The sequence below is a fragment of the Rhea americana genome, unplaced genomic scaffold, assembly GCF_003343005.1.
Source record: "Rhea americana isolate MKP2758 unplaced genomic scaffold, rheAme1 scaffold_84, whole genome shotgun sequence".
NCBI lineage: Eukaryota > Metazoa > Chordata > Aves > Rheiformes > Rheidae > Rhea > Rhea americana.
In genome coordinates, this window is record NW_028187023.1 from 3295468 (window position 1) to 3315148 (window position 19681).

A 19681-nucleotide genomic window follows, 5' to 3' on the forward strand; every position below is an offset into this window, starting at 1 on the left:
GTGAGCCCAGACACAGCCAAGTATCTCACAGGAAATATCAAACTTAATAGTGGCATTACCTAAAACATTTGCAAGGTTCAAGAGTCTCAGCTTCCACTGTCATTGAGGTTTGTACTCTTAAATCAGTAGGCCTAGGAGTATACTGTAACTATCTAAAACTTGGGCAGTAAGTTGAAAGAAATCGTCTAGACTCTTTTTGTAGTCAGTGGAAAGAGACAGTCTCTTCCAGGGGACAATCCTTGTGTCCCATCCCAACCTGATTTGAACGATGTATTTAAGACATACATCTCAAGAAGGGATTTAATCCTTTCTCCTCTCTTTCCTTGATCTACAGAGGGTGCCTAGGCAGCCAGTCTAGAGGAGATCCCTAACGTTCAGATGGCTGCAATTCAAAGAAATGAACTGGCCTCTGAAAYTTCAGAAAGTCCCTCCCCTTCCCCCTTGCACTGCATGTATTCCAGGCAGCATTCTAATGTTATCAGCATTAACAAATGCATCTCGAATGGTTATTTTATCATCACATTGTGTCACTTGCATTTTCTCAAAAGCTGGTGCAATCTTCCTGATATCTACAAAAATGTTTTCGACTTTCAGATAAAAATCTATAAAGACAAGCAAAACAGGAAGAAAAGCAAATGAACAAAACTGTTSCTGACAAAGCCCAGCAGAGGGAAGAGAACTGATTATGCAGTATCAGGATCACAAATCCATATCAAACACCCTTGATATGAAAAAATAATACATTTCATGTCACCTGGATTAATTCAAAGGCGGCAGTTTCTCCCACATTAGCTTTCTCAGATGTATTCTTATCTTCTTTTTCACCCTAGATGTGGTGCTTGATTGAATCCCCAGGGATCCAAGGAACCACAGCCTCAGGGAGGATTGTTAGGCTGCACCAGCATCAGCCCTGCCGCCTTTTTAAAATGCTTGGCTGTCTGCATAGCTCAGGGTGACAAGGAAGACAGAGCTATCCAATATGTACAACTTGGTTATAGTTTGACTCTGCCATTTTGGTTCCCCTTCCTCTTTCTATGATATKTTGCCAAATTTCTGGCAGCAGGATGTTGGGAAATCCCTGAAAAAGGGCCATGGTACACATGCAGAGTAACTCTATGCAGCAAACCCAACACATCTGGGCCGCAAGGTAGATGTGTGCACATGCACAGTAAAGAAGACAGGTTCCAGGTGCCTTTGACTCAAAGTGCACACAGAGATCAACTGCACRTGCACAGTAGGTCCAATACACCCAGAGCACATCAGATCATCCTTTTTTTGTACTGCAATTGCTGGCAGGTATCCACCAACCTCTTGACTCTTCCAGTTCCCTGAATCTAGTTAACTGTACAGCAGCCAGTAGGCATTGTGTCTTCCAAAATAAGCCATGTAGAAATGGCTGTCAAAAAGACAGGAGAAATTTCAAAACCATCTATGTGACTCAAGCACCTCAAGCACCCTCCCTGTGGTACAACCACCTTTTGTAATTAACACTGTCTACCTTATATAACTCTGTAATGGTTTCTACTGCTAGCCATTCCTCAAAACATTCCAGACTTCTCCAGTTCTTTTTTAATTTTYAATTTGATTTTAAGCAGAGGGTAACTCTACTGATTACTCCTCAAATTAACTGTGCACAATTTTGAAAACAACCTTTGTCAGAGGTAGCTTCTGTTTATACTTTTGGAACTCCAAACCCAACTTGCAGGTTGTAGAATCTCAGAATTTGGCAGCACATTGTTTCACTGGCTTTTATTTGCTTTGATGAACATCTCAACATTAAGTGAAGGTCAAAATCATTTTCTAATACAACACAATAATGACCTATCCTGCAATTCTTTGACATAGATAAAATTCTCCAGTGAGATCAACAGAAACTTTGCCCATAGCGACGCTGTCTTACAAGATTTTAAAATGCTTTCATAGTATGAACAGCATTAACCTAAACAATCTAAAAAACACAGTGGAGCATTCTTACCCTCCCCCTTCTCTTGGGAACTGGTGCAACAGAGCTTTGCAACACAGAATAAGACTATTAGATTTTAACATTGCTGTTAATAAAACATTGAGGTAACAGTTTTAACATTCAGAAGTTGGAGGATAGAAAAGTTAAAATTCACACTCTGAGTCAGCAAGGCTGCTTATACAGGATCCACTTTTGCCCTCAGATATATCTACTAAACTCAGTCCAGAAATCACCGGAGGGGATCTACGTAGCTCTGGCCTCCCCAGAATGAAGTAGAGACATTTCCCATCTTTCCTTTAAGTAACTGTATTGATCTCTACAGGGCTAACTGTGGCATGAGCTACCCCTTCAGCACAAGTCTTGCTCTGAGGATGGAGCCTTCACCTGGCAGGCAGGCAGGCTTGGAGCACAGTCCTGAGTCACAGCAAGTCACCCAGGAAGAGTCAGTGTCATTCCTCCTATTTCAGTCCAACAAAACAGCAAATCCACACCTGGCACAAGGAGGTGTAAGTCCAACCACGTCACTGCCTTGGCTGTGTGGGATACAAACAGCACGAGACTGCAGCAACAGTGGAAGTCAGTTAGTACTGAGTGATCTTCAGTTTGGCACCATTAGGATCATAAGTCTGTTGCTTTCCACTATCTCTTTGATATCAGACATCTTCTGCTCATACAGATCTGTGCCTGATATCACTATCCCATGGAGCTCATGCAAATAAGGGCAGTGGTTCTGAGGGATATTTCTCCTATCTGGTAGGATAAGTTATGAAAGCATTCAATCAATGCAACAAAAACAAAAAGCTGAAAGCATCAGTGCGACAGAACAAGCTAGTGTTCAGTAGGAAGGCTCTGGGAAAGATGCATAACAACTATTTTAGCAGGGAGAATGCCTTATTGTACAAGGGTTGACAATGGCCAAGTGATCCATAAATAAAATCCATAAATAGAAAAGATCAGTTTTGAAATACTTTTGGAAACAGTCCAGAAAGTAGCATGGTTTGCACTTGGGAGACATTGTCTCATTAGACTTGAGATAGAAAATTACTTCAAATAACTATCAGGCTAGTTATACCTTTTACAATAGCTGAGTTTCAGAATGCTGATATCTTATGTTCTCTTGGTCTATTGAGAGATAGAAAGCTGAGAAGGCTATATCTTAAAATTTAGGGGTTTTTATACAGCTACTCACATGACTCTAATGGCAGGGATATTTTCAAAAGAAAGTATTCACAATAAAAAATCTAATCAGGAGGTAGGTAACACACTGCTTGCCGTTAACACATATCTTCCACATACCGAGTTCTGAAGATCACTGTCAATAAATACAAAACCAAAGGCAAAGCTCCAACTCTCTATTCATTTCTTACTTAGGCAAAACTCCCCTTAAGCCACCATCAAAAATAGAACCTTTGGATTTTGCCTGCAAACAAAATCAGGTCATCTGGCGTTTCCCTCTCTTTCTACTCTCCCTCCTACCCTCCAAAACAAATCAGACACACTGAGCGTATTTGTGGTCATATATACTCTCTCTCCCTGACTCTAAACTAGCAAGGAAATGCTGCTAATTATGCACGAGTGCTGGGTTAGTCCCACTCAGGCTGGGGTGCTGCACTAGGTACAAATATGGACATCTCAAGATCAAGGGTTTTGTCTSCATGGCCAGCATCTGTCCCAGAACAGGGCAGATACAGTACAGCTATTAGTGGTTATTGCAGCACTCCCCACTTCTAGGATGGAGGAGACATAAATGAGCTTCATCTTAATAACAACTTTGGTCAGAAAAAGAAAAAATTACCTCACGTCCCTCAACTCCAGAACACACAAAAGGGCTGCGAGGATGATCAGAGGGCTGGAGCACCTGCCCTACGAGGAACGGCTGYGAGAGCTGGGCCTCTTCAGCCYGGGGAAGAGAAGACTGAGGGGGGATCTTATCAAYGTGTAYAAGTACCTGAAGGGAGGGTGTCAAGGGGATGGGGACAAACTCTTTTCAGTTGCCCCATGTGACAGGACAAGAGGCAATGGGCAGAAACTGAAGCACAGGCAGTTCCGCCTGACCGTGAGGGGGAATTTCTTCCCTGTGAGAATGACGGGGCACTGGGCCAGGTTGCCCAGAGAGGTTGTGGAGTCTCCTTCTCTGGAGACCTTCAAGGCCCGCCTGGATGCAACCCTGTCTAMYRTGCTCTAGGTGACCCTGCTGAGCRGGGAGGTTRGACCAGATGATCTCCAGAGGTCCCTTCCAACCTTACTGATTCCATGATTTCTGATTGAGCACACGTTTTTAACAAGTGTCAGCAAAATTGAAATTATAGCCTTTCTGCCAAAGAAAATAAGTAATTCAGTTTTCACTGAATTACTGAAGAGGTATTATTCCTAATTTACACTCCTCCCTCCYCTAAAATAAAACTGTAAAAAAATATTTAATTGAAAACAAAATATATTTTCAGTTGTCTCCATTCAAATGCTATTTAGCCCTTTGCTCACCATTAAAATAGTATCCAAAGTGTAAGTTAAAATTTACTTACACTTAAAAGTCAGAGCAGTGTAATTATATCCATTTTGTTAGACAAATGCTGATTTCCAACATAGGCCAGGCCTTAAACAATTAYGTTGACAGCAGGCACCTATCTGATAGGAACACAACTGATGATCCCCAAGCTCATTTTACAAAGCTTATTGTACAGCAATAGGTAGTTTTAGTCCCTAGTACCACATCAGCTATATTTCATGTGGAGAAAAGCTCCATAATTCATGCTCAGTCCATGATATATCTCTGTAGTTGGGCTCTGCAGAAAAGTTATAGCTGGGAGCAGCAGGTGCTTGTTGCTTTGCACTCCACATGTCAAAAAAACTGGGAATTACAAAAACCTGGGAACTACAGCAACATAATTAGTTGCCTACACAATAAGGCCCTCGATATSTGTCAAAAGCAGCCTTGTTTCTCTCAAGATCATGCAAAAACCTACTATAAGAGAACAGGCTCTTGTGGCAAGTCTTCTAATATTTGCAAGCTGGACTCTCATTTCTAGTATGAATAGTTCCTACCATTCTAGCATGGCAAATGGGTGTTAATAGACATGAAACCTGAAGACCAGTAATTTCTTACAGAACTGCTGTAATGATGGAATGTAGTATCCATCGAGTTGCATTAGGTGATCCCAGAGGATGACATAAACGGAGCACAAGTCTGTGTATGGTTAGAAGCAGTCTCCACACACCCAACTTGCCAGGTGAACAGGTCCATGATGTTTTCTTCTGTATTTTAGTATTCAAGATGCTCCTGGAAAAGCAGGACCATTAATAGCTAACCTTTACGCCTATACTTAATTGTTCTCTCCCAATTTCACACACTTTGCACTTGTCTGGCTGGGCATTTTATTTCTTCATTCTCATTCCAGCTGGAAAATTACAGCTGTTTTAGATCTCTTTAGATGCACTGCAAAGATGAGCGTCCATGCCCCACCTAAGCACCCAAAACACGATCCTGAGAGGAAGGACCAGCTACTGCGGAGGCCGGCATCAGATGATACAAAGGCCTAGAACARGAGCCTGCTTCAGGATTGCAGTGGAAGGGTCCTGGCTTGGCCAGAGTTATGCTTGCCTTCCTACATACTGGGCTGGGAGAAAGCTTTCAGCCATGCCAGAAGACAACATGAACAGTGGCTGTTAACCTCCACAAACCTCAGGTGGCAAATTTAGGCCAAAGGAATAATTTCAGGCCCACCAGATGGAATATCCATGTACACAGCCACCCCAAAAAAGGTCCCATGTATCAATATGCATTTATATTTTATAGGAGCTGAATAACATTTTGTGCTTTACACAAAAACTTGTAAATAACAGGGAGGCAGATACTGAAGGAACACCTTCAGTGGGTGGGTGGACATAACCATGCTCCTGAGAACTGTCCTTATTTACAGCACAGTTCATGCTGTGCTCAGCTAGCAYGCAGTTTCCTCGGGAGCCACAGTGTTCTTGCAGTTCAATTCCCAATACGTGCTCATGTTTCTGAGATTCTTCAGTATAAGAGACAGCAAGAATGTTACCCTTTTCATTTTTTCCACATAAATGTAGCATTTTTTATATCCAAAAGACACAATTTGGTATTTAGACTGACAGAAGGCCATTCTAATGCTTAAAAAGTGGTATTATCTGTTCTGATATGGATGTGGTTTTTTTTGTTGTTTTCATTAATATTAACAATCGCTCTGTTGCCTTTTTGAAAGGTGTTTTGCATTACCTTTCAGTGGTCAGTTCACAATGGAGACAGAAACCTGCTCCTTTGCCTTGGGTCTGAGAAATGTGGATATGGAGTCAAAGCCTGCTCATGACAACAGCATACGGTGCTAGCACATGAAAAGCTGGAATATTCATGCCTGCTCACTCAGGGCACTCACTAGAAATTGCACTGTGAGTTCATTTTAATGCTTCAGTGGCAACTGCACATATATTAGGCAAAAAGTCACCACTGTGAATTCCTACCATTTGGAAGTCCCTGGGAAGCCTCCATCACACACTTCGAAGCAGATTTTTCAAACACTGGCTTCCTTATTGCATTTACAGGTATCTCTAAACACAACACCAGAGTGTGCCTGAAAACACAATTCTTCACCGTCTCAATGGCCCCAAACTGAGCGGGCAGATACTTTCAAGTGCATTCTTCAAGCCCACAATTTTGTGCCTATGATATGAAAGGGTCAGATAAGAGGCTGAAAGTTTTTCCTTTGAGGTTTAGGAGGCTGACAGAAATAAAGAAGTGGAGTTAATGGACCATCCACTCAGTGGCCTCTCTGTCGCCCTGCTAAGGGTTACTTTTCTCGCTGATCACAGCTCTTCTCACCGAGCAGACTGAGGCAATAGGGAGCAACTRCTCAACCATGCACGGGCGGTGCAACAGGCACCAATTCCTCTGCTTACCCTCAGCTGCAACCTCCACAGCACCAGTCTTCCTCACTATGGTTTAAAAGGCACAACAATGATGGGGGGGACTGCAGGGGGCAATGGGAGGGGAAAAAATGATTCCAGTGCTGTGAGGAAAACTTCTTGTCAGTAAAGACAGGCGCTGCCTGCGGTAGCACCCAGGGCGTGTTATTTACTGCTCTTGTATCAAGGACGTATTACACTGCTAGCTCAGGTGCCACCATCAGGTTGCAACTTATCATCTAGCAGCTAACAGCAGCCTAGGGGAAAGATGACAGTGGCAACTTGTGACATTTTTCTAGCACTCAGGTGACCAAGATCTGCAACTGCTAAAATTAAAGATCCTAGGATTTGTTCCCAATGGTGCATTTATGCTGCAGAGCCGGTAGTTATTTGTACATAGAGGTGTACTAAATGACAAATAAGAGAGAGGAAAAAGCATTGCAGTCATACCTCACCCCCTTTAAATGCAGGATTGGTTAAGAAAAATACAAGTTTGAACAAGTTTTCTGACAGAAAGCACTGACTTGAGGAAAACAAAGCACACCACGTGATATACTGGGTTTGATGCAACAAGTAGCTAGGCAGCGAGCCCTTTCCCTGCCAGCTAGCAGGCTGCTAGGGTAGCCACCAGCTTTGCTGGGAGCTGATCTGGGCATCTGGGGGAAGCGCTACTCCAGTTCTCCTGGGACCAACTTGCTTCTTTCTTATGTCCTGCTCCAAAGAAAAAGAAAAAGCACATTTCTGATTTATTTTTGGTCTGGATACAGCAAAAAATATGTTTTACCAAAAATGCCGCGTTATCTACAACAGAAAGCCTGGGTTCTGCACAACTCCATTCAGAAGGGCTCATTCCTAACTCAGCGAGGAAGAAAGTCTTGAGAAAGTGAATGGAGGCAGAAGCAGTAAAAAGTGGGTGAGGGAGACAGGGCAGAAAGCAACGAGGGAGCAGGAGGAGGAGAAGGCTACACTTCAGAAAGACTTTTCCCCACTGCAGCAGAGAACAAGAAGCTTGTCATTTGCCTTGTTAAACTGAAGACTTTTACACTCCTCTATGCGACAGGCAAAGAAAAGAAGGTAGGTAGGAAAAGTTCAAGCTTAACCCAATTAGCTTGGATTTCACAGAATTACTCTAACGAGAGSCAGAAGAGTTGTCTAGTCCATTCCTAAAGGGCTACTGCTGGATTGTTCCCTTTGTGAACACTATTTTCCAGTACTTTGTCCAGCCCTGCTTTAAATTACCCAAGCGATGGCATTTCCACAACTTCCCAGAGAGACTATGCCATGATGTAATTTATCTCAGAGGTTTTAGACATCTTCCTTATATTTAGAATGAAATTAAGAAAATTTATGCTGCTAGTTCTCATTATACTGTCCTTGGAACACTTTCAACTAGTCTCCTCCCTTCCTGAGATTTACATGCTTCAGATACTTGTAAATAGCTATTCTCCTCCAAAGTTATTCTTTGGCCAAACCACACAAATTTATTTTAATCTTCATAAATTAGCCTAGGCAGCCTTTAATCGTTTATCTTAATCTCTTCTTGATCCCTCTAAATGGTCAAAAACAGCCTGGTATCCGAGAGCTCCAAATCTTAGCATTAACTCCCACCAAAATCAACAGATCTCCTGTCCTCTTCGGAGCAGGTAATCAGAACCTGAGAAATGAAGTCTCATCCCTCAGATCTGTCACACAATAGTTTTTTATGAGGTACTGGACCATTCTGAAAATTAAATCTAGACTGATCTATACCAGTTCACTTTATTGCTCTATTTTCTGAAGATCTCTTCACCATTTTACTGTGTCCAGATTGGTGGTGCTTGCTATTGAACGCAGACTGCCACGTTGACTGATATATATAGGGAAAAAAACAGATATTTCCAGGGTTTCACCCAAAGAGACAGATTCTTGAGCTGGAAGAAGTGTAATATACTGTAACATATATAATGAGAACAGCTTCCATGGATCTGAGCATAGCAGGAGAGATGAAACATACACTGAACTATGGATTACCCTCAAAATACTTCCCACTTTGTTTGGCAGGTGCCAAAAYCAGTAAATTCACCCAGATGAATAAAGTTCTCAAGTGAGATTTCACAGAGCACTCTCACCCCTTCCTGACACAATATCCTTTACTGACAATTTAGATATCTTACTGCTTCCGCATTTATTCAGCTGTTAATTCTGCAATTGCTTTAAAAAATAAACCCTCACATCCAGCATGATTAATTCATTCTTCATAAGTCCACGCTGTTTATTGCTCTTTGTTCATTTATGCACTAGCTGTTTACAGATTCTCTCTTAATATTAGCTCTGTTATTTGCTAGAGACTCAAGTCATATTTACCATACGGTAATTGCAGAGATCACACGGACAACAAACAGTGGAAGTTGATCTGTTACAGCAATTACAGTAAGTGGCAGCACTCTCTAGGCTATTCTCTGCCCCACCTTCATTTCTGCTCCCCCCACCCTCTAATATCTTTTCTCTTGGGTTGTATAAAGCCATATGCCATTCTGATCTCTATCGTGCAGATAGGCAGAGATTTATTCTTCTCTRCAGCATCACCAGACAGGATTATTCACCTTTTTTTCTTTTACAAGTCTTTCAACTGCAGGTCTGCTTACTGTCTGCCCTCCCTGGCAGCCTGCCTCCCTCTGTTCTTTCACGGGTAGATAATCTGAAATACTGTCTGAAGCTAGTCACTGTTACATGTCTTCTCTTTCACTGCTACAAAACCACTAACTTCCTCCTTTGCTCCATCCATGGTCTCAACAGGCTTTTTCTTGGATACTTCACCAAGGGAGTYGCATAGGGCCAGATTTTCAAAGGTAGTTAGACGCTTAACAGGGCAGCTCTTTAATCCACTCAGGCATCTTGATCCCACAGAAATCAAGGATTTTCCATTAGATACCAAAATATGATTTAAAATTTCTGCAACTAACCAAGCAACTCTGAGAGGCTACTACTGTCTTCTCCAAAGACAGAAATTAGGTTTACTCCTCAGTTCGTACCAAGAGCATTGGGGAGGTCCTGCACCCAAAGGGTGTAGGACTCAGCCAGGTGAATAAGTGATTTTGTTYTTCAGAAAGATTAAAAAAATCAAGACTTACTATGTGTATGTCAACTTGGGAGACGTATGTCCAAAGAGACACTTTGTTTGGAAGGAACGAGGCTCACCCTTGCCATTTCTAACATGCCTATAAAAATACTCCCTTTACTCCGAGCAGTCAGCAAGGCTTCACTCAACACCAATGAAACTCATTAGGAGACCAAGGTGCAAGGCAGTGTTTATCAGACAAATTTCCTAGCAAAGTACTGAACAATCATGGTATTATTTATCTCCAAAGTGGGAGAAGTACCATTTTGATTATAYTCATGGCACTACTTATATCAGCTTCCCTCCTCCGAACCTCCCTTTCAAAAGTCTCCTTTTGTGCAAAGTCATTCTAAAAATGAGGACTATCTTTCTAGCTTGGAGAACTTGCATACAATCAGCTGACGGCTGTTAGAGTAAAGAGATAGAGGACCCTTAGGGACGGATTTTCTTTGGCGTAAATCAGCAGAGGTCCAGTAATCCCAAGTCAGCAGAGCCAGTTCATTCTCCTGGAAGAGCAAGCCTGAAGAGTTCTGGCAACATTTCATTTAATATCACACTTCAACAGGAAAGTTTCATTTACTTCCTCTTGGCGATTCATGCCACACATTTCAGTTTGGGGTATCTTCCTGCTTTCCTCATACAAACTGCATTTTTGTCTATCCCACCCCAGTTCCTTCATATGGATGCTCCAGGCTGGCTCCAGATCTACTACACCTAGTTGTGCCAGTAGGAGAAGCTGAGTCACGGGAGATGATTGCTTCAGCCAAACACACTGAAACAAGAGAAAAACCTCCTTYCCTAACAACTCAAGACCCATCTTGTAGCAAAGAGGGCCTGGATTCTCCCTTCTCCAGCTAGTACCAAGGGTCACCCTGGATCAGCTTCTGAAAGTACCCTTGTCCTGAAGTACAATGATAGGAGTCACTGGCTTACTGCAGATGCTTGGAAAACGTGCTTAGCCCATGCAGTGCCTGCACTATTCAAGCCCCTGAGGCAAAGAAAGAGGCGTCTCTTTTCTGCCACCGAGGAGCACAGCTTCCATTATTGATGCTAGCCATGCCACACCTCTGTTGGTTTTCCTGAGGAGCTCGGAGTCCCCTTCAGGCACTACAGAAATTATCTTTCCATCCATTTCTGCAAGAAGATTAAAACAAAGATGCTTTTGCTTTAAGTCCAAATCTCTCGTAAGAYAAGACTAAGGCAAGCAAATTGCAGGGCTCCTCTTTTACTGGGAATAACAGTGGAGGATTGACTTGAGCAACAACTAAGGTAGGATTAGCAAAAGAGTTAGCTTGTTTTCATGACCTTACTCCACTACATGCAGGCCTCCTTCCCCTGCTCCCTCACCCCAAAAGCCTCTCCCTTCCCACAGCACTACTGAGGCAGCACCCCAGATCAAGCTTGTGCTAGGTTTGTTGACAGTAACTCCTGTCATCTGGAAAGCCTGTCACAAGCGATGGAAAGAACCTGCTTCACTCAGGAATGGGAACAACTGTTCCCAAACAGCAGCAGGTAAAGAACAGTTGAACAGGGAGAGTGTTCCCCCATCGGGGCAGGCCCACCACTGCCATGAGCTAGAGTCAGCAGCACAAACAGGAAAAAGAACAGCCACAAAAGGAAGCAAGTCACTTTTCAAGAGAAGCAAAASCTCATCTGCTTTGTTGTGGGAGATTAATGAGCAGACAACTGAATAAAACTGGCCTTCCAAGGCCCAGTTGTATCCCACCAAGCCACCACTGTTCAAAAACCCTTCCTCTTACCATTCTCCATGCCCTCTGTTCTCCCCACAGACGTGCACACAAATACTYCCATGCCCTTCCCTGACTCCTCCTCCTATTGCAGCCCCTGTGGCCCTTCATATACGTAGACAGATAAGCAGGAGGCAGCATGTCTGGCAGCTCATTCTGAGCTGCTGGCCAGTCACTCAACAAGCCACAGTCACCACTGAAGCACACTTTATGAAGTGYGTTAAGAACATAACATCTGAGAGACCACCACCTCTCTGTCAGATATGATCGCAGCCAGCCTGCAGTGCATAATAACTGTTGGGAACAACTGTCAGAGTGCTCGTATAAGCCTCATTTTTCCAGAAAACCAGGCTAAGAACATCCCATCCTAACGCTAGAACTGCAAGCTCCACAACACTTGTTCAATTGTTTCAATAACTCATTACACTGCTAAAATGCATCACCTTACTCCCAGTCTAAGTTCATCRAGTTTCAGCTTCCAACCACTGGAACATGTTCTTCCTTTGTCTCCTGATTCAACACTCCTTATCAAATGTTGACCCCCAWGTAGATACTTGCAAATTATGATCACACCATCTCTTAATGTTTTCTCTTCAACATTAAGTAGATGAAGCTTCTGGAACCTTACACTACTAGGTCTGTATCTCAGTCCTTGGCCCCTTGCTTAGTCTTCTCCTGGAAATCAGCTGTGGTCAAAGGCACAGCACTGGTGAACCTGACAAAAAGAACCAAGAGGGTAAAAAGCAAAAGACTCCGAGCTCACGGACTCAGGGTTATCTTATCTAGTGAAAAGTGGAAACTTCTTAAATTCTGTGCTGGGCATTTGTATATTCAGTGGAACATGATGCYCTAAGAAATAAATTAAGATAAATACTGGAAAGATCAAAGCAAAGCTAGATGTACATGTAAATATTAAAATATCCAAAGCTTCATCAGACAGGATTCATCTGTCCTCTTGCTTCCAGAGCATATTCTAACCACTTGCTTACTAGTTTTTGTGAAACTCATTAATGTACTTACTAGAGCAAAAGCTGGGAAGGCCTTCCTAACTGAGCATCTGCTTCCTCACTGGGCCAACCACCTGGTTTGACCCAGTAGCCAAGCCCATGGGCCAGTGACACAGGCAGCAAGCCACATGCACAAGCTAAATGAGGTGTTGGTTTGAACATGTGGGGGATGCTGTTAGAAGWCAGCAAAGCTACAAGGCACTGGAGTTGCTTTGTGAAGCAGTGAGTTGGGTCAGTTACTGGAGCAGCACAGAGGAACATACGGATTTATAGAGGGAAGTACAGAGGACAGAAAGGGCCACAGCTTGAGGAAGAAGAAGTGGCCAGGAGAAGAGCAAGGAATCAAGGAGATGGGTATAGGAAAGCAACAGGTAAGCTGGCAGTTTTCCATGAAGTGACAGAGGCACACCAACTGCAGATGAGCATCTTCTCACCTTCAGTCTCTTGGTGCAGTTCCCCAGAGGGGAGGCAGCTCCTTCATGTTCTGAAGGTTAAGCTGTGCCTTCTGCCTGGCACAAGAGCACAGTGCAGCTAACGGGTAAAACTGCCTACCTACTTAAAAGCAAGCCCCAACACTGCCAGGAGGGACAGGCTTTATTTTTAGCTGGGACACCAGCAGGGTCACTGCTGGTGCTGCATTTCCCCACCAAAGCCATGATTTCATGAAGTACGCTGTGCGCTCAGGGTCACTGCAGGGAAAACATCTGTCAGGTCAGGTTTGGGGAGATGGATTATTTAAGTTAAGGAAAAGGAAACATTTATTGAAAGAAGTGAACCTGAAACTATTCTACAAGGTTAACATACAAGGAAAAAAAAAAAAAAAGATGTTTAAAGAGTAATTTATGTGAGGGCAAATTCTGATGTACCCATCTACAACATGGTCAGCCAGGAGAATTTCCCATGGTGTCTAACTCCAGTGGCATCCCCTGTGCTTGCCTGGCATAACCCAAGTTTTGAAAGACTAATTCTTGTCTGGGAGCTACGAAAAGAAAAGCAACAGCATGTCCCTCTCCTTCTCCAGGATCCTTTTTTGAAGAAAAGCTCACACAGAAAGACAAAGCTTGCGCTGCACCTTGAAGGCAATGACACTGAGAACTTGCCTCACTCCTAGTACCCAGGTCCTCACACAGGGGCCCCAGTTAGCCATTAGATAGACAGCTCCCTGGGGGCTCTCACAGCCATCACATCCTGGCTAAGCACAGTTCTCAGCAGGCGCAGCACAGCAGCACACACGTAGCCCACAGCTGCTTTGTCAGGACAAGCAGTCATGGCCTCTTCGGGGTTCAGTGGGTGCAAACCTAAKGAAATAATTGGCACTACTCCTGTTTGCACTGCCAGAGAATGCAGTCTGGAGGCTTCAGCTTGGAGTGTGTGTTGTCAAAGGAAAGTAGATGAAGTTCTGAGCACTAACATGGGACTTAGGAATTGAGAGAGGGGGAAGGTTCTTGTTTTGTTCTGTTCTTGAAGAACTTTGAAGACATGCTGCATCTGAGAGATTGGCCTAGATTCTGCGTTTGATTCTTTATCACAAACAAACTCTGTGCACATTCTCAGGAAGATTTTATGTTTAAAGTTCTATTGCCTTTTTGGGGGACTCTTAATAGCTTAAAATGTGCTTTGCAGACCCCATCAGTCTTAGGTTCTAATTTGCATCCACGACTATCAATCTCATCAAGAGGAGACTTCAGGGCTGAATGGACTCCAAGCTTTAACTGCTTCAGGCACTTCAGGCAGCAGCTTTGCAGGTGGAAGCAGGGCTACTTAAGCCAGCTTGAACATTTTCCACCTCTGGTCATTTGTTCCCACTCTGCACTACACTTTCTTCTTCTGTTGACCTGTTTGCACAGCGGTGCCATGAACTAGGTTGAGGAACCAATCTGGCTGACAAATAAGCTGAAATGTGATCAAAGGAAAAAAAAAACTTTTTGGTGGACTGATTCCCTAGACCAACCTACCATATGGTCACACATGCCATTGTGTCATCTTTCAGTGAGTGGGACAAGAGCAGGAGAAAAGCAGCAGGGGTGGAAAGTGTATAGAAACCACGTTACAAATGACAAGTTTGGCAGAGGCATTAGCTGTTGGGGCAGGTTTGTCTYTTGCAGCCAGGAATCCTGCAGGGCCTCCGGGAATGCTTAATGTCCTYGTCCCACTGCACAGAGACAAGTGTGCACCATTGTTCCCAACCAACAAACGGATCCAAGGGTCACTGCATGATTCCCAGTCAAAGCCACAGAGGAGAACAAAGCAACTTACTAAGGTAGACCTCTAACTCAACATCAAAACGTTACTTCCCATCACGGAAGGTACACCTCAGCGTGGTAAACCAAGACTTTCAGACCTTAATGCCCTGAAACAAGTATTCTTGACAGCAAAGAGAATGGAGGGTAAGACAAAGGGTTCCTCACACAGAGGGTTACTGTGAGTCCCTGCCTGTCACCGGCTGGGCACTGCCGGAAGCACTGCCTTCCTTTCTTTAGATGAAGGGAGCTGCAGCCCTGGGGCAGCAGGAGCTTTGTGGTGCATTTCACAGCCTGCCTGGCAGACTGGTCTCTCCTACCGCTACGGAGAGCAAGGCAAACTAGGACACATCCTGACTGAGTTGGGGCCCAATCTCTGAGTAAGGTGTAGACATGTTCCGACCCTCCCTGCTTTTTCCCCCTTTCTGGCCTGTAGAAAGAAACCAGCTTTCACTTGCAGGTAGCACATGAACACATTGGCAGTGTGCCTTGCACGGGAGGCCCATGTTCCCCTCAACATAACTTCAGCAGTCAGATCTGAGTCCCTTCTCGCAGTTATGTACTGCATCACTACATTTCTTCTGTTTAAAACCATACCCTGATTTGCTGCTGGATGGAACTGTTGTTTGCTGTGAAACAGCCTCCAAGTACTAGTCTATAAGTGGGTGATGATGAAAGAAGCAGCAATGCGGATTCTTATACGTGCATGGTTTCTAAAGCTCTTTGACACCTCCATGGATGCAAAACATGCCCAGCAGCATAGGATATTTAGTATTTCTCRCTGCTCTTGACCTGCCTGTCTCTGCTCTTGTCCCAAACTAGGTTTAGGTAAAAAGACAGTGGAGTATATGAAGGAAGCAAACAGAGCAAGCCCAACTTTGCAGCCTTGAAATAGTCTGCTAGTGAACGGAARTGCTGAATGAAAATGGAATTTTTTGCCTAAATCTGAGTGCTCTGGAAAAACTCCCTTTTTTATTATGATGGAAAATCCTCATTGGGGTGTTTTAGTTAGAAAACAAGCTATCTTAAAAGAAATGTTAAGAGCCCTAAGCTCCCCTCTCTCCCATGATGTCAACTGTCGGAGACATCAATGACAGCTCAGCTGTGTGATCAAAGGCTTCAGCGACAGGATTTAAAGACAGAATTAACAGAAAATTAAGAGCTGGAAGAGTAGAGGGAGGTGATTGTCACTTGTTTATAAATGTGCTTTATGGGATGAACTTTATGATACTGTATTGCAGGAATGATGGCACCTGGATCTTCACATTGTGACACTGGCCAGATAGGGGATGATGGTGGTACCTTCAAAATGGCATGACACATCACCACCACTTGATGCCTTGCTATACACGTAAATTCCTATGACAGAAATCTCTAGAGATGAGACTGGCTGGCCATCGTGCTGAACCTTGTGCAAGCATATCTATGATGGCCTTCACTCAAAGAGTTTACAGGTTAAAAGCACTAGGGCAAAAAAAGCAGTGGGTAAGGGGGAAAGTCAGCTACCTTCCCATTCCATGTCAGTCTCCAAACAGCTCAACAGTCCCCAACAGGCTGTAGGAGACTCGAGGTAGTGCCAGGATTTCATCCTGGAGGTAAGCAAGGCCTGCAATCTAATTTAACGTCATCAACCTCTATAACCCCATATCACTGAACTCAACTAATGTAGGACCATGATCTTAGTTATACAGAGCCCCAAGCACAGCTTGCAATCCCATGTATCTCTCAATGGATAAAACTCTCCAGGACAGAGACTACCATTTATTAGACATTTGTACAGCACTCAGAAACATGGGCCCCCAACTGGGCCAATGCCTTTAGGAGTTACTGTTGTCTATATATTCAATTAAAATGGTATTAATCTATGCCACAATACCTAGGTACAGTGAGTGATAGTAGACAAAGCACCACAACTATCAATTTCCTGGCTTCAGAGATTTTCTCTTCCATTTTAACATGAGCTTTTTTTTTGGTCTGTGTAATTTAATTTAATTTTTAAATACAGAATTAGATATTACTGCCTGATTGAAAAAAAAAAGAAATTTGGCAGGCAATCAAAGCCATTTTTTAACTGTTGAAGCACATGAAAGGCATCTGRAATACAACAACAACAACAAAGAACAAGGAACTATTTGTCAATGCTGTTTGGTCATTGGGGAAGCTTAGGGGAGGAGACTGATGCTGTTCGTTTAAACAAGAAAACAAAAACCTGACAGACAAATCATTTATCTGTATGGTGCTCAATTTTTAAATTCTAGTGTAGAGAATACATTTTAACTTGCTTTCTAACAAAAAAGTGCTGACACACTCAGTTATGGCACTTCCAGGCCTTGGGGTGGAGGCTGCCGTTAGCATGGAGGGCCCCCCGCATGCAGAGGGACGCATGCTAGATCAGTGGCAGCAAGTCAGCAGGTTGGTCCAGTCCCTCCGTAACCCCCTTCCTACTTGCAGTACCACAGGACCTGCCACTCTCAAACATGCCTCATTTGATTTCGGTGCCTGCTCCTCCAGATGAAGGCAGAGGAAGAAAGCAGCCAGGATTGTCCGTGCATGCCTCTTTTCTTCCACAACATCGGCACGCAGAAGAGCAGTGCTCCCACCACCCCACGACTCTGTGATTGACGTCAGAGCAGGCTACCCAAGCTCCCAATGAGCAAAATCAATTCAGGGTGGACTGAGAGCTCCTGCGTTCACAGCCGCCCAGCAAGACCCCAAGGAGCACAGCAGCGCACTTATGAGCCCCTGGTACTGCCCATGTCTGGATGCACCTTCGCACTCCCATTCTGGGCACTGGCACAGAGTGCCCCTCCTGCACCCACCAGGACAGCACAAAGCACTGCCCTGCCAGAGCATCAGCATCCAAAATCCTATGTGCCATGCTCCTGGATGGAGTATTTTCAGAGGAAGGCAGCAATCTGTCTGCAAAAGCACTACAGAGAGAATCCCTGTACGATGACTACATATCTGGCTTCCCTCTAGCATCCAGCCACTCACTAGCTGTAGCAAGCATATCCTCACCAAATCCCCATACGGATAGAAAAATATCATGAACTGCATTGTATGAATGTGACCCATAGAGATGAAGAGACATGCCCAGCATAAAACTGGAGGTTTGTCACAGAAACTGGGAGCCTACCTGCATTTCCACAGCTCTCACATTGGACCTCAGTAATGGGATTACCACAACCTGTCATACCACGTGCATTTGCAAAATGCTTAAATCACAGACTTACTAGAATAGCACTTGTATTTGGCTTGGAAAAAAACAGACTGTTAGTTATACTGCACCTTTTACCTAGAGTTCTGTATCTAGTCACATTGAATCCTCTTCTTCCACACCTAGTTATTACACCCCTTTTATTTACRTTTGGCGGGTGACTGACGTGACCATGATCATGTTATACACTAGTAGCACTAGTAGGAGGACTCCTGTGCTGCTCTCGTTCTTCCCTAGCTAGCCCTCAGCTGTAGCTGGACGTGCTCTTTTTTAACATTACCACTTCTGCTCCGGAAACACAGGTCTTGTTCAGTTGACCACAGGAGCCTGATTGTAAGCACCAAACAAGAATTCCATTCTCAGTTAAACCATCATCAGGACGAACGAATGTGTGTAACAGCAGTGGATGGAGCAAGATTAGAAACTCCCTAGAAATGTTTATGTTGCATGAGAGTGATACCTCTCCCCACTGCACCAAACCTACAGAGCATCTTCAAGTATGTTCAAGCATTTTCACCTCTGTCCCAGCAGTCCCCTAAAGCCAGCTCTGCTCTTGCTGGCCTCCCTATAGGCTCCCAGAGGGCACAAGATGAACACTTTTGAATGCAAAGATGCCACTGACTGTTACCTAAGTCGTGCAGCACTATCCCTTCCAGAAATAAAAAGCAGCTCAATAAAATCACCCTTTTGCTCTTTGAAGAGATGTGAGGCATTGAAAAAATATACATTTTTATATATTTATACACATACATACATATATATGTATGCACAAAGAGGGCAAGATGTGCATATGGCACCCCTTTTCACCCTCATGGTTCCTCCAGAGTCTTATCTTAAATTCAAAACATATCTTTCAGGTGAAATCCTCAAAACAAGCCTGGGAACAAACCAAGGGGCCAGGAACCCGATCACTACACTACAGTTCCACTTTGGGGGGATTCCAGGAGAGAAGAAATAGCCATATCCCCCCACCCCCTTTTTTTTTTTACTAGAACAACAATTAAAAAAAAACACTTGCAACAGTTTCATCTCCCACCCACCATGGTACTTTAGATACAGGTGAAAACAAAATAAAGCTATGAGGAAAGGCTGGGAGGGAGGAAGAATATGAAATTGCTGAACATTTGGGTCAGATTATATATGTCCGTGTGTCAGTGTGTGTGTAAATACATACACACATGGTGTGTGTGTGTGTCATACACACAGAGAACGTGTATATGGAATTTCTCTCTCCCTCTCCGCCCGAGGGGCTGCGGGGGGAGCCCGGCAGCCGGCCCGCTGGTGCGCGGCCCCGTGCCCTATTTAGGGCAGAGCCTGGCGCAGCAGCTATATTTGAAACCCGGGTAAACAAGCCCGGCACCGGCGGACGGAGCGCGACAGCTGCCCGGGACGGCTCGCCGGGTGCCCGCCGGCGGCCCCCGCCCCACCTGCCCCCGGCCAGGGCTGGCCCAGCCCCCGCCCCGCTGGCGGAGAGGAGAAGGAAAAAAAA

At 44.1% G+C, this 19681-nt stretch overlaps 1 protein-coding gene across 2 annotated transcripts in view; it reads right to left on the minus strand.

The window, feature by feature from the left end:
- SLC8A3 (solute carrier family 8 member A3) overlaps window positions 1–19681 on the minus strand; it is a 142655-nt gene that overhangs the window by 111634 nt on the left and 11340 nt on the right. The window lies entirely within an intron of this gene.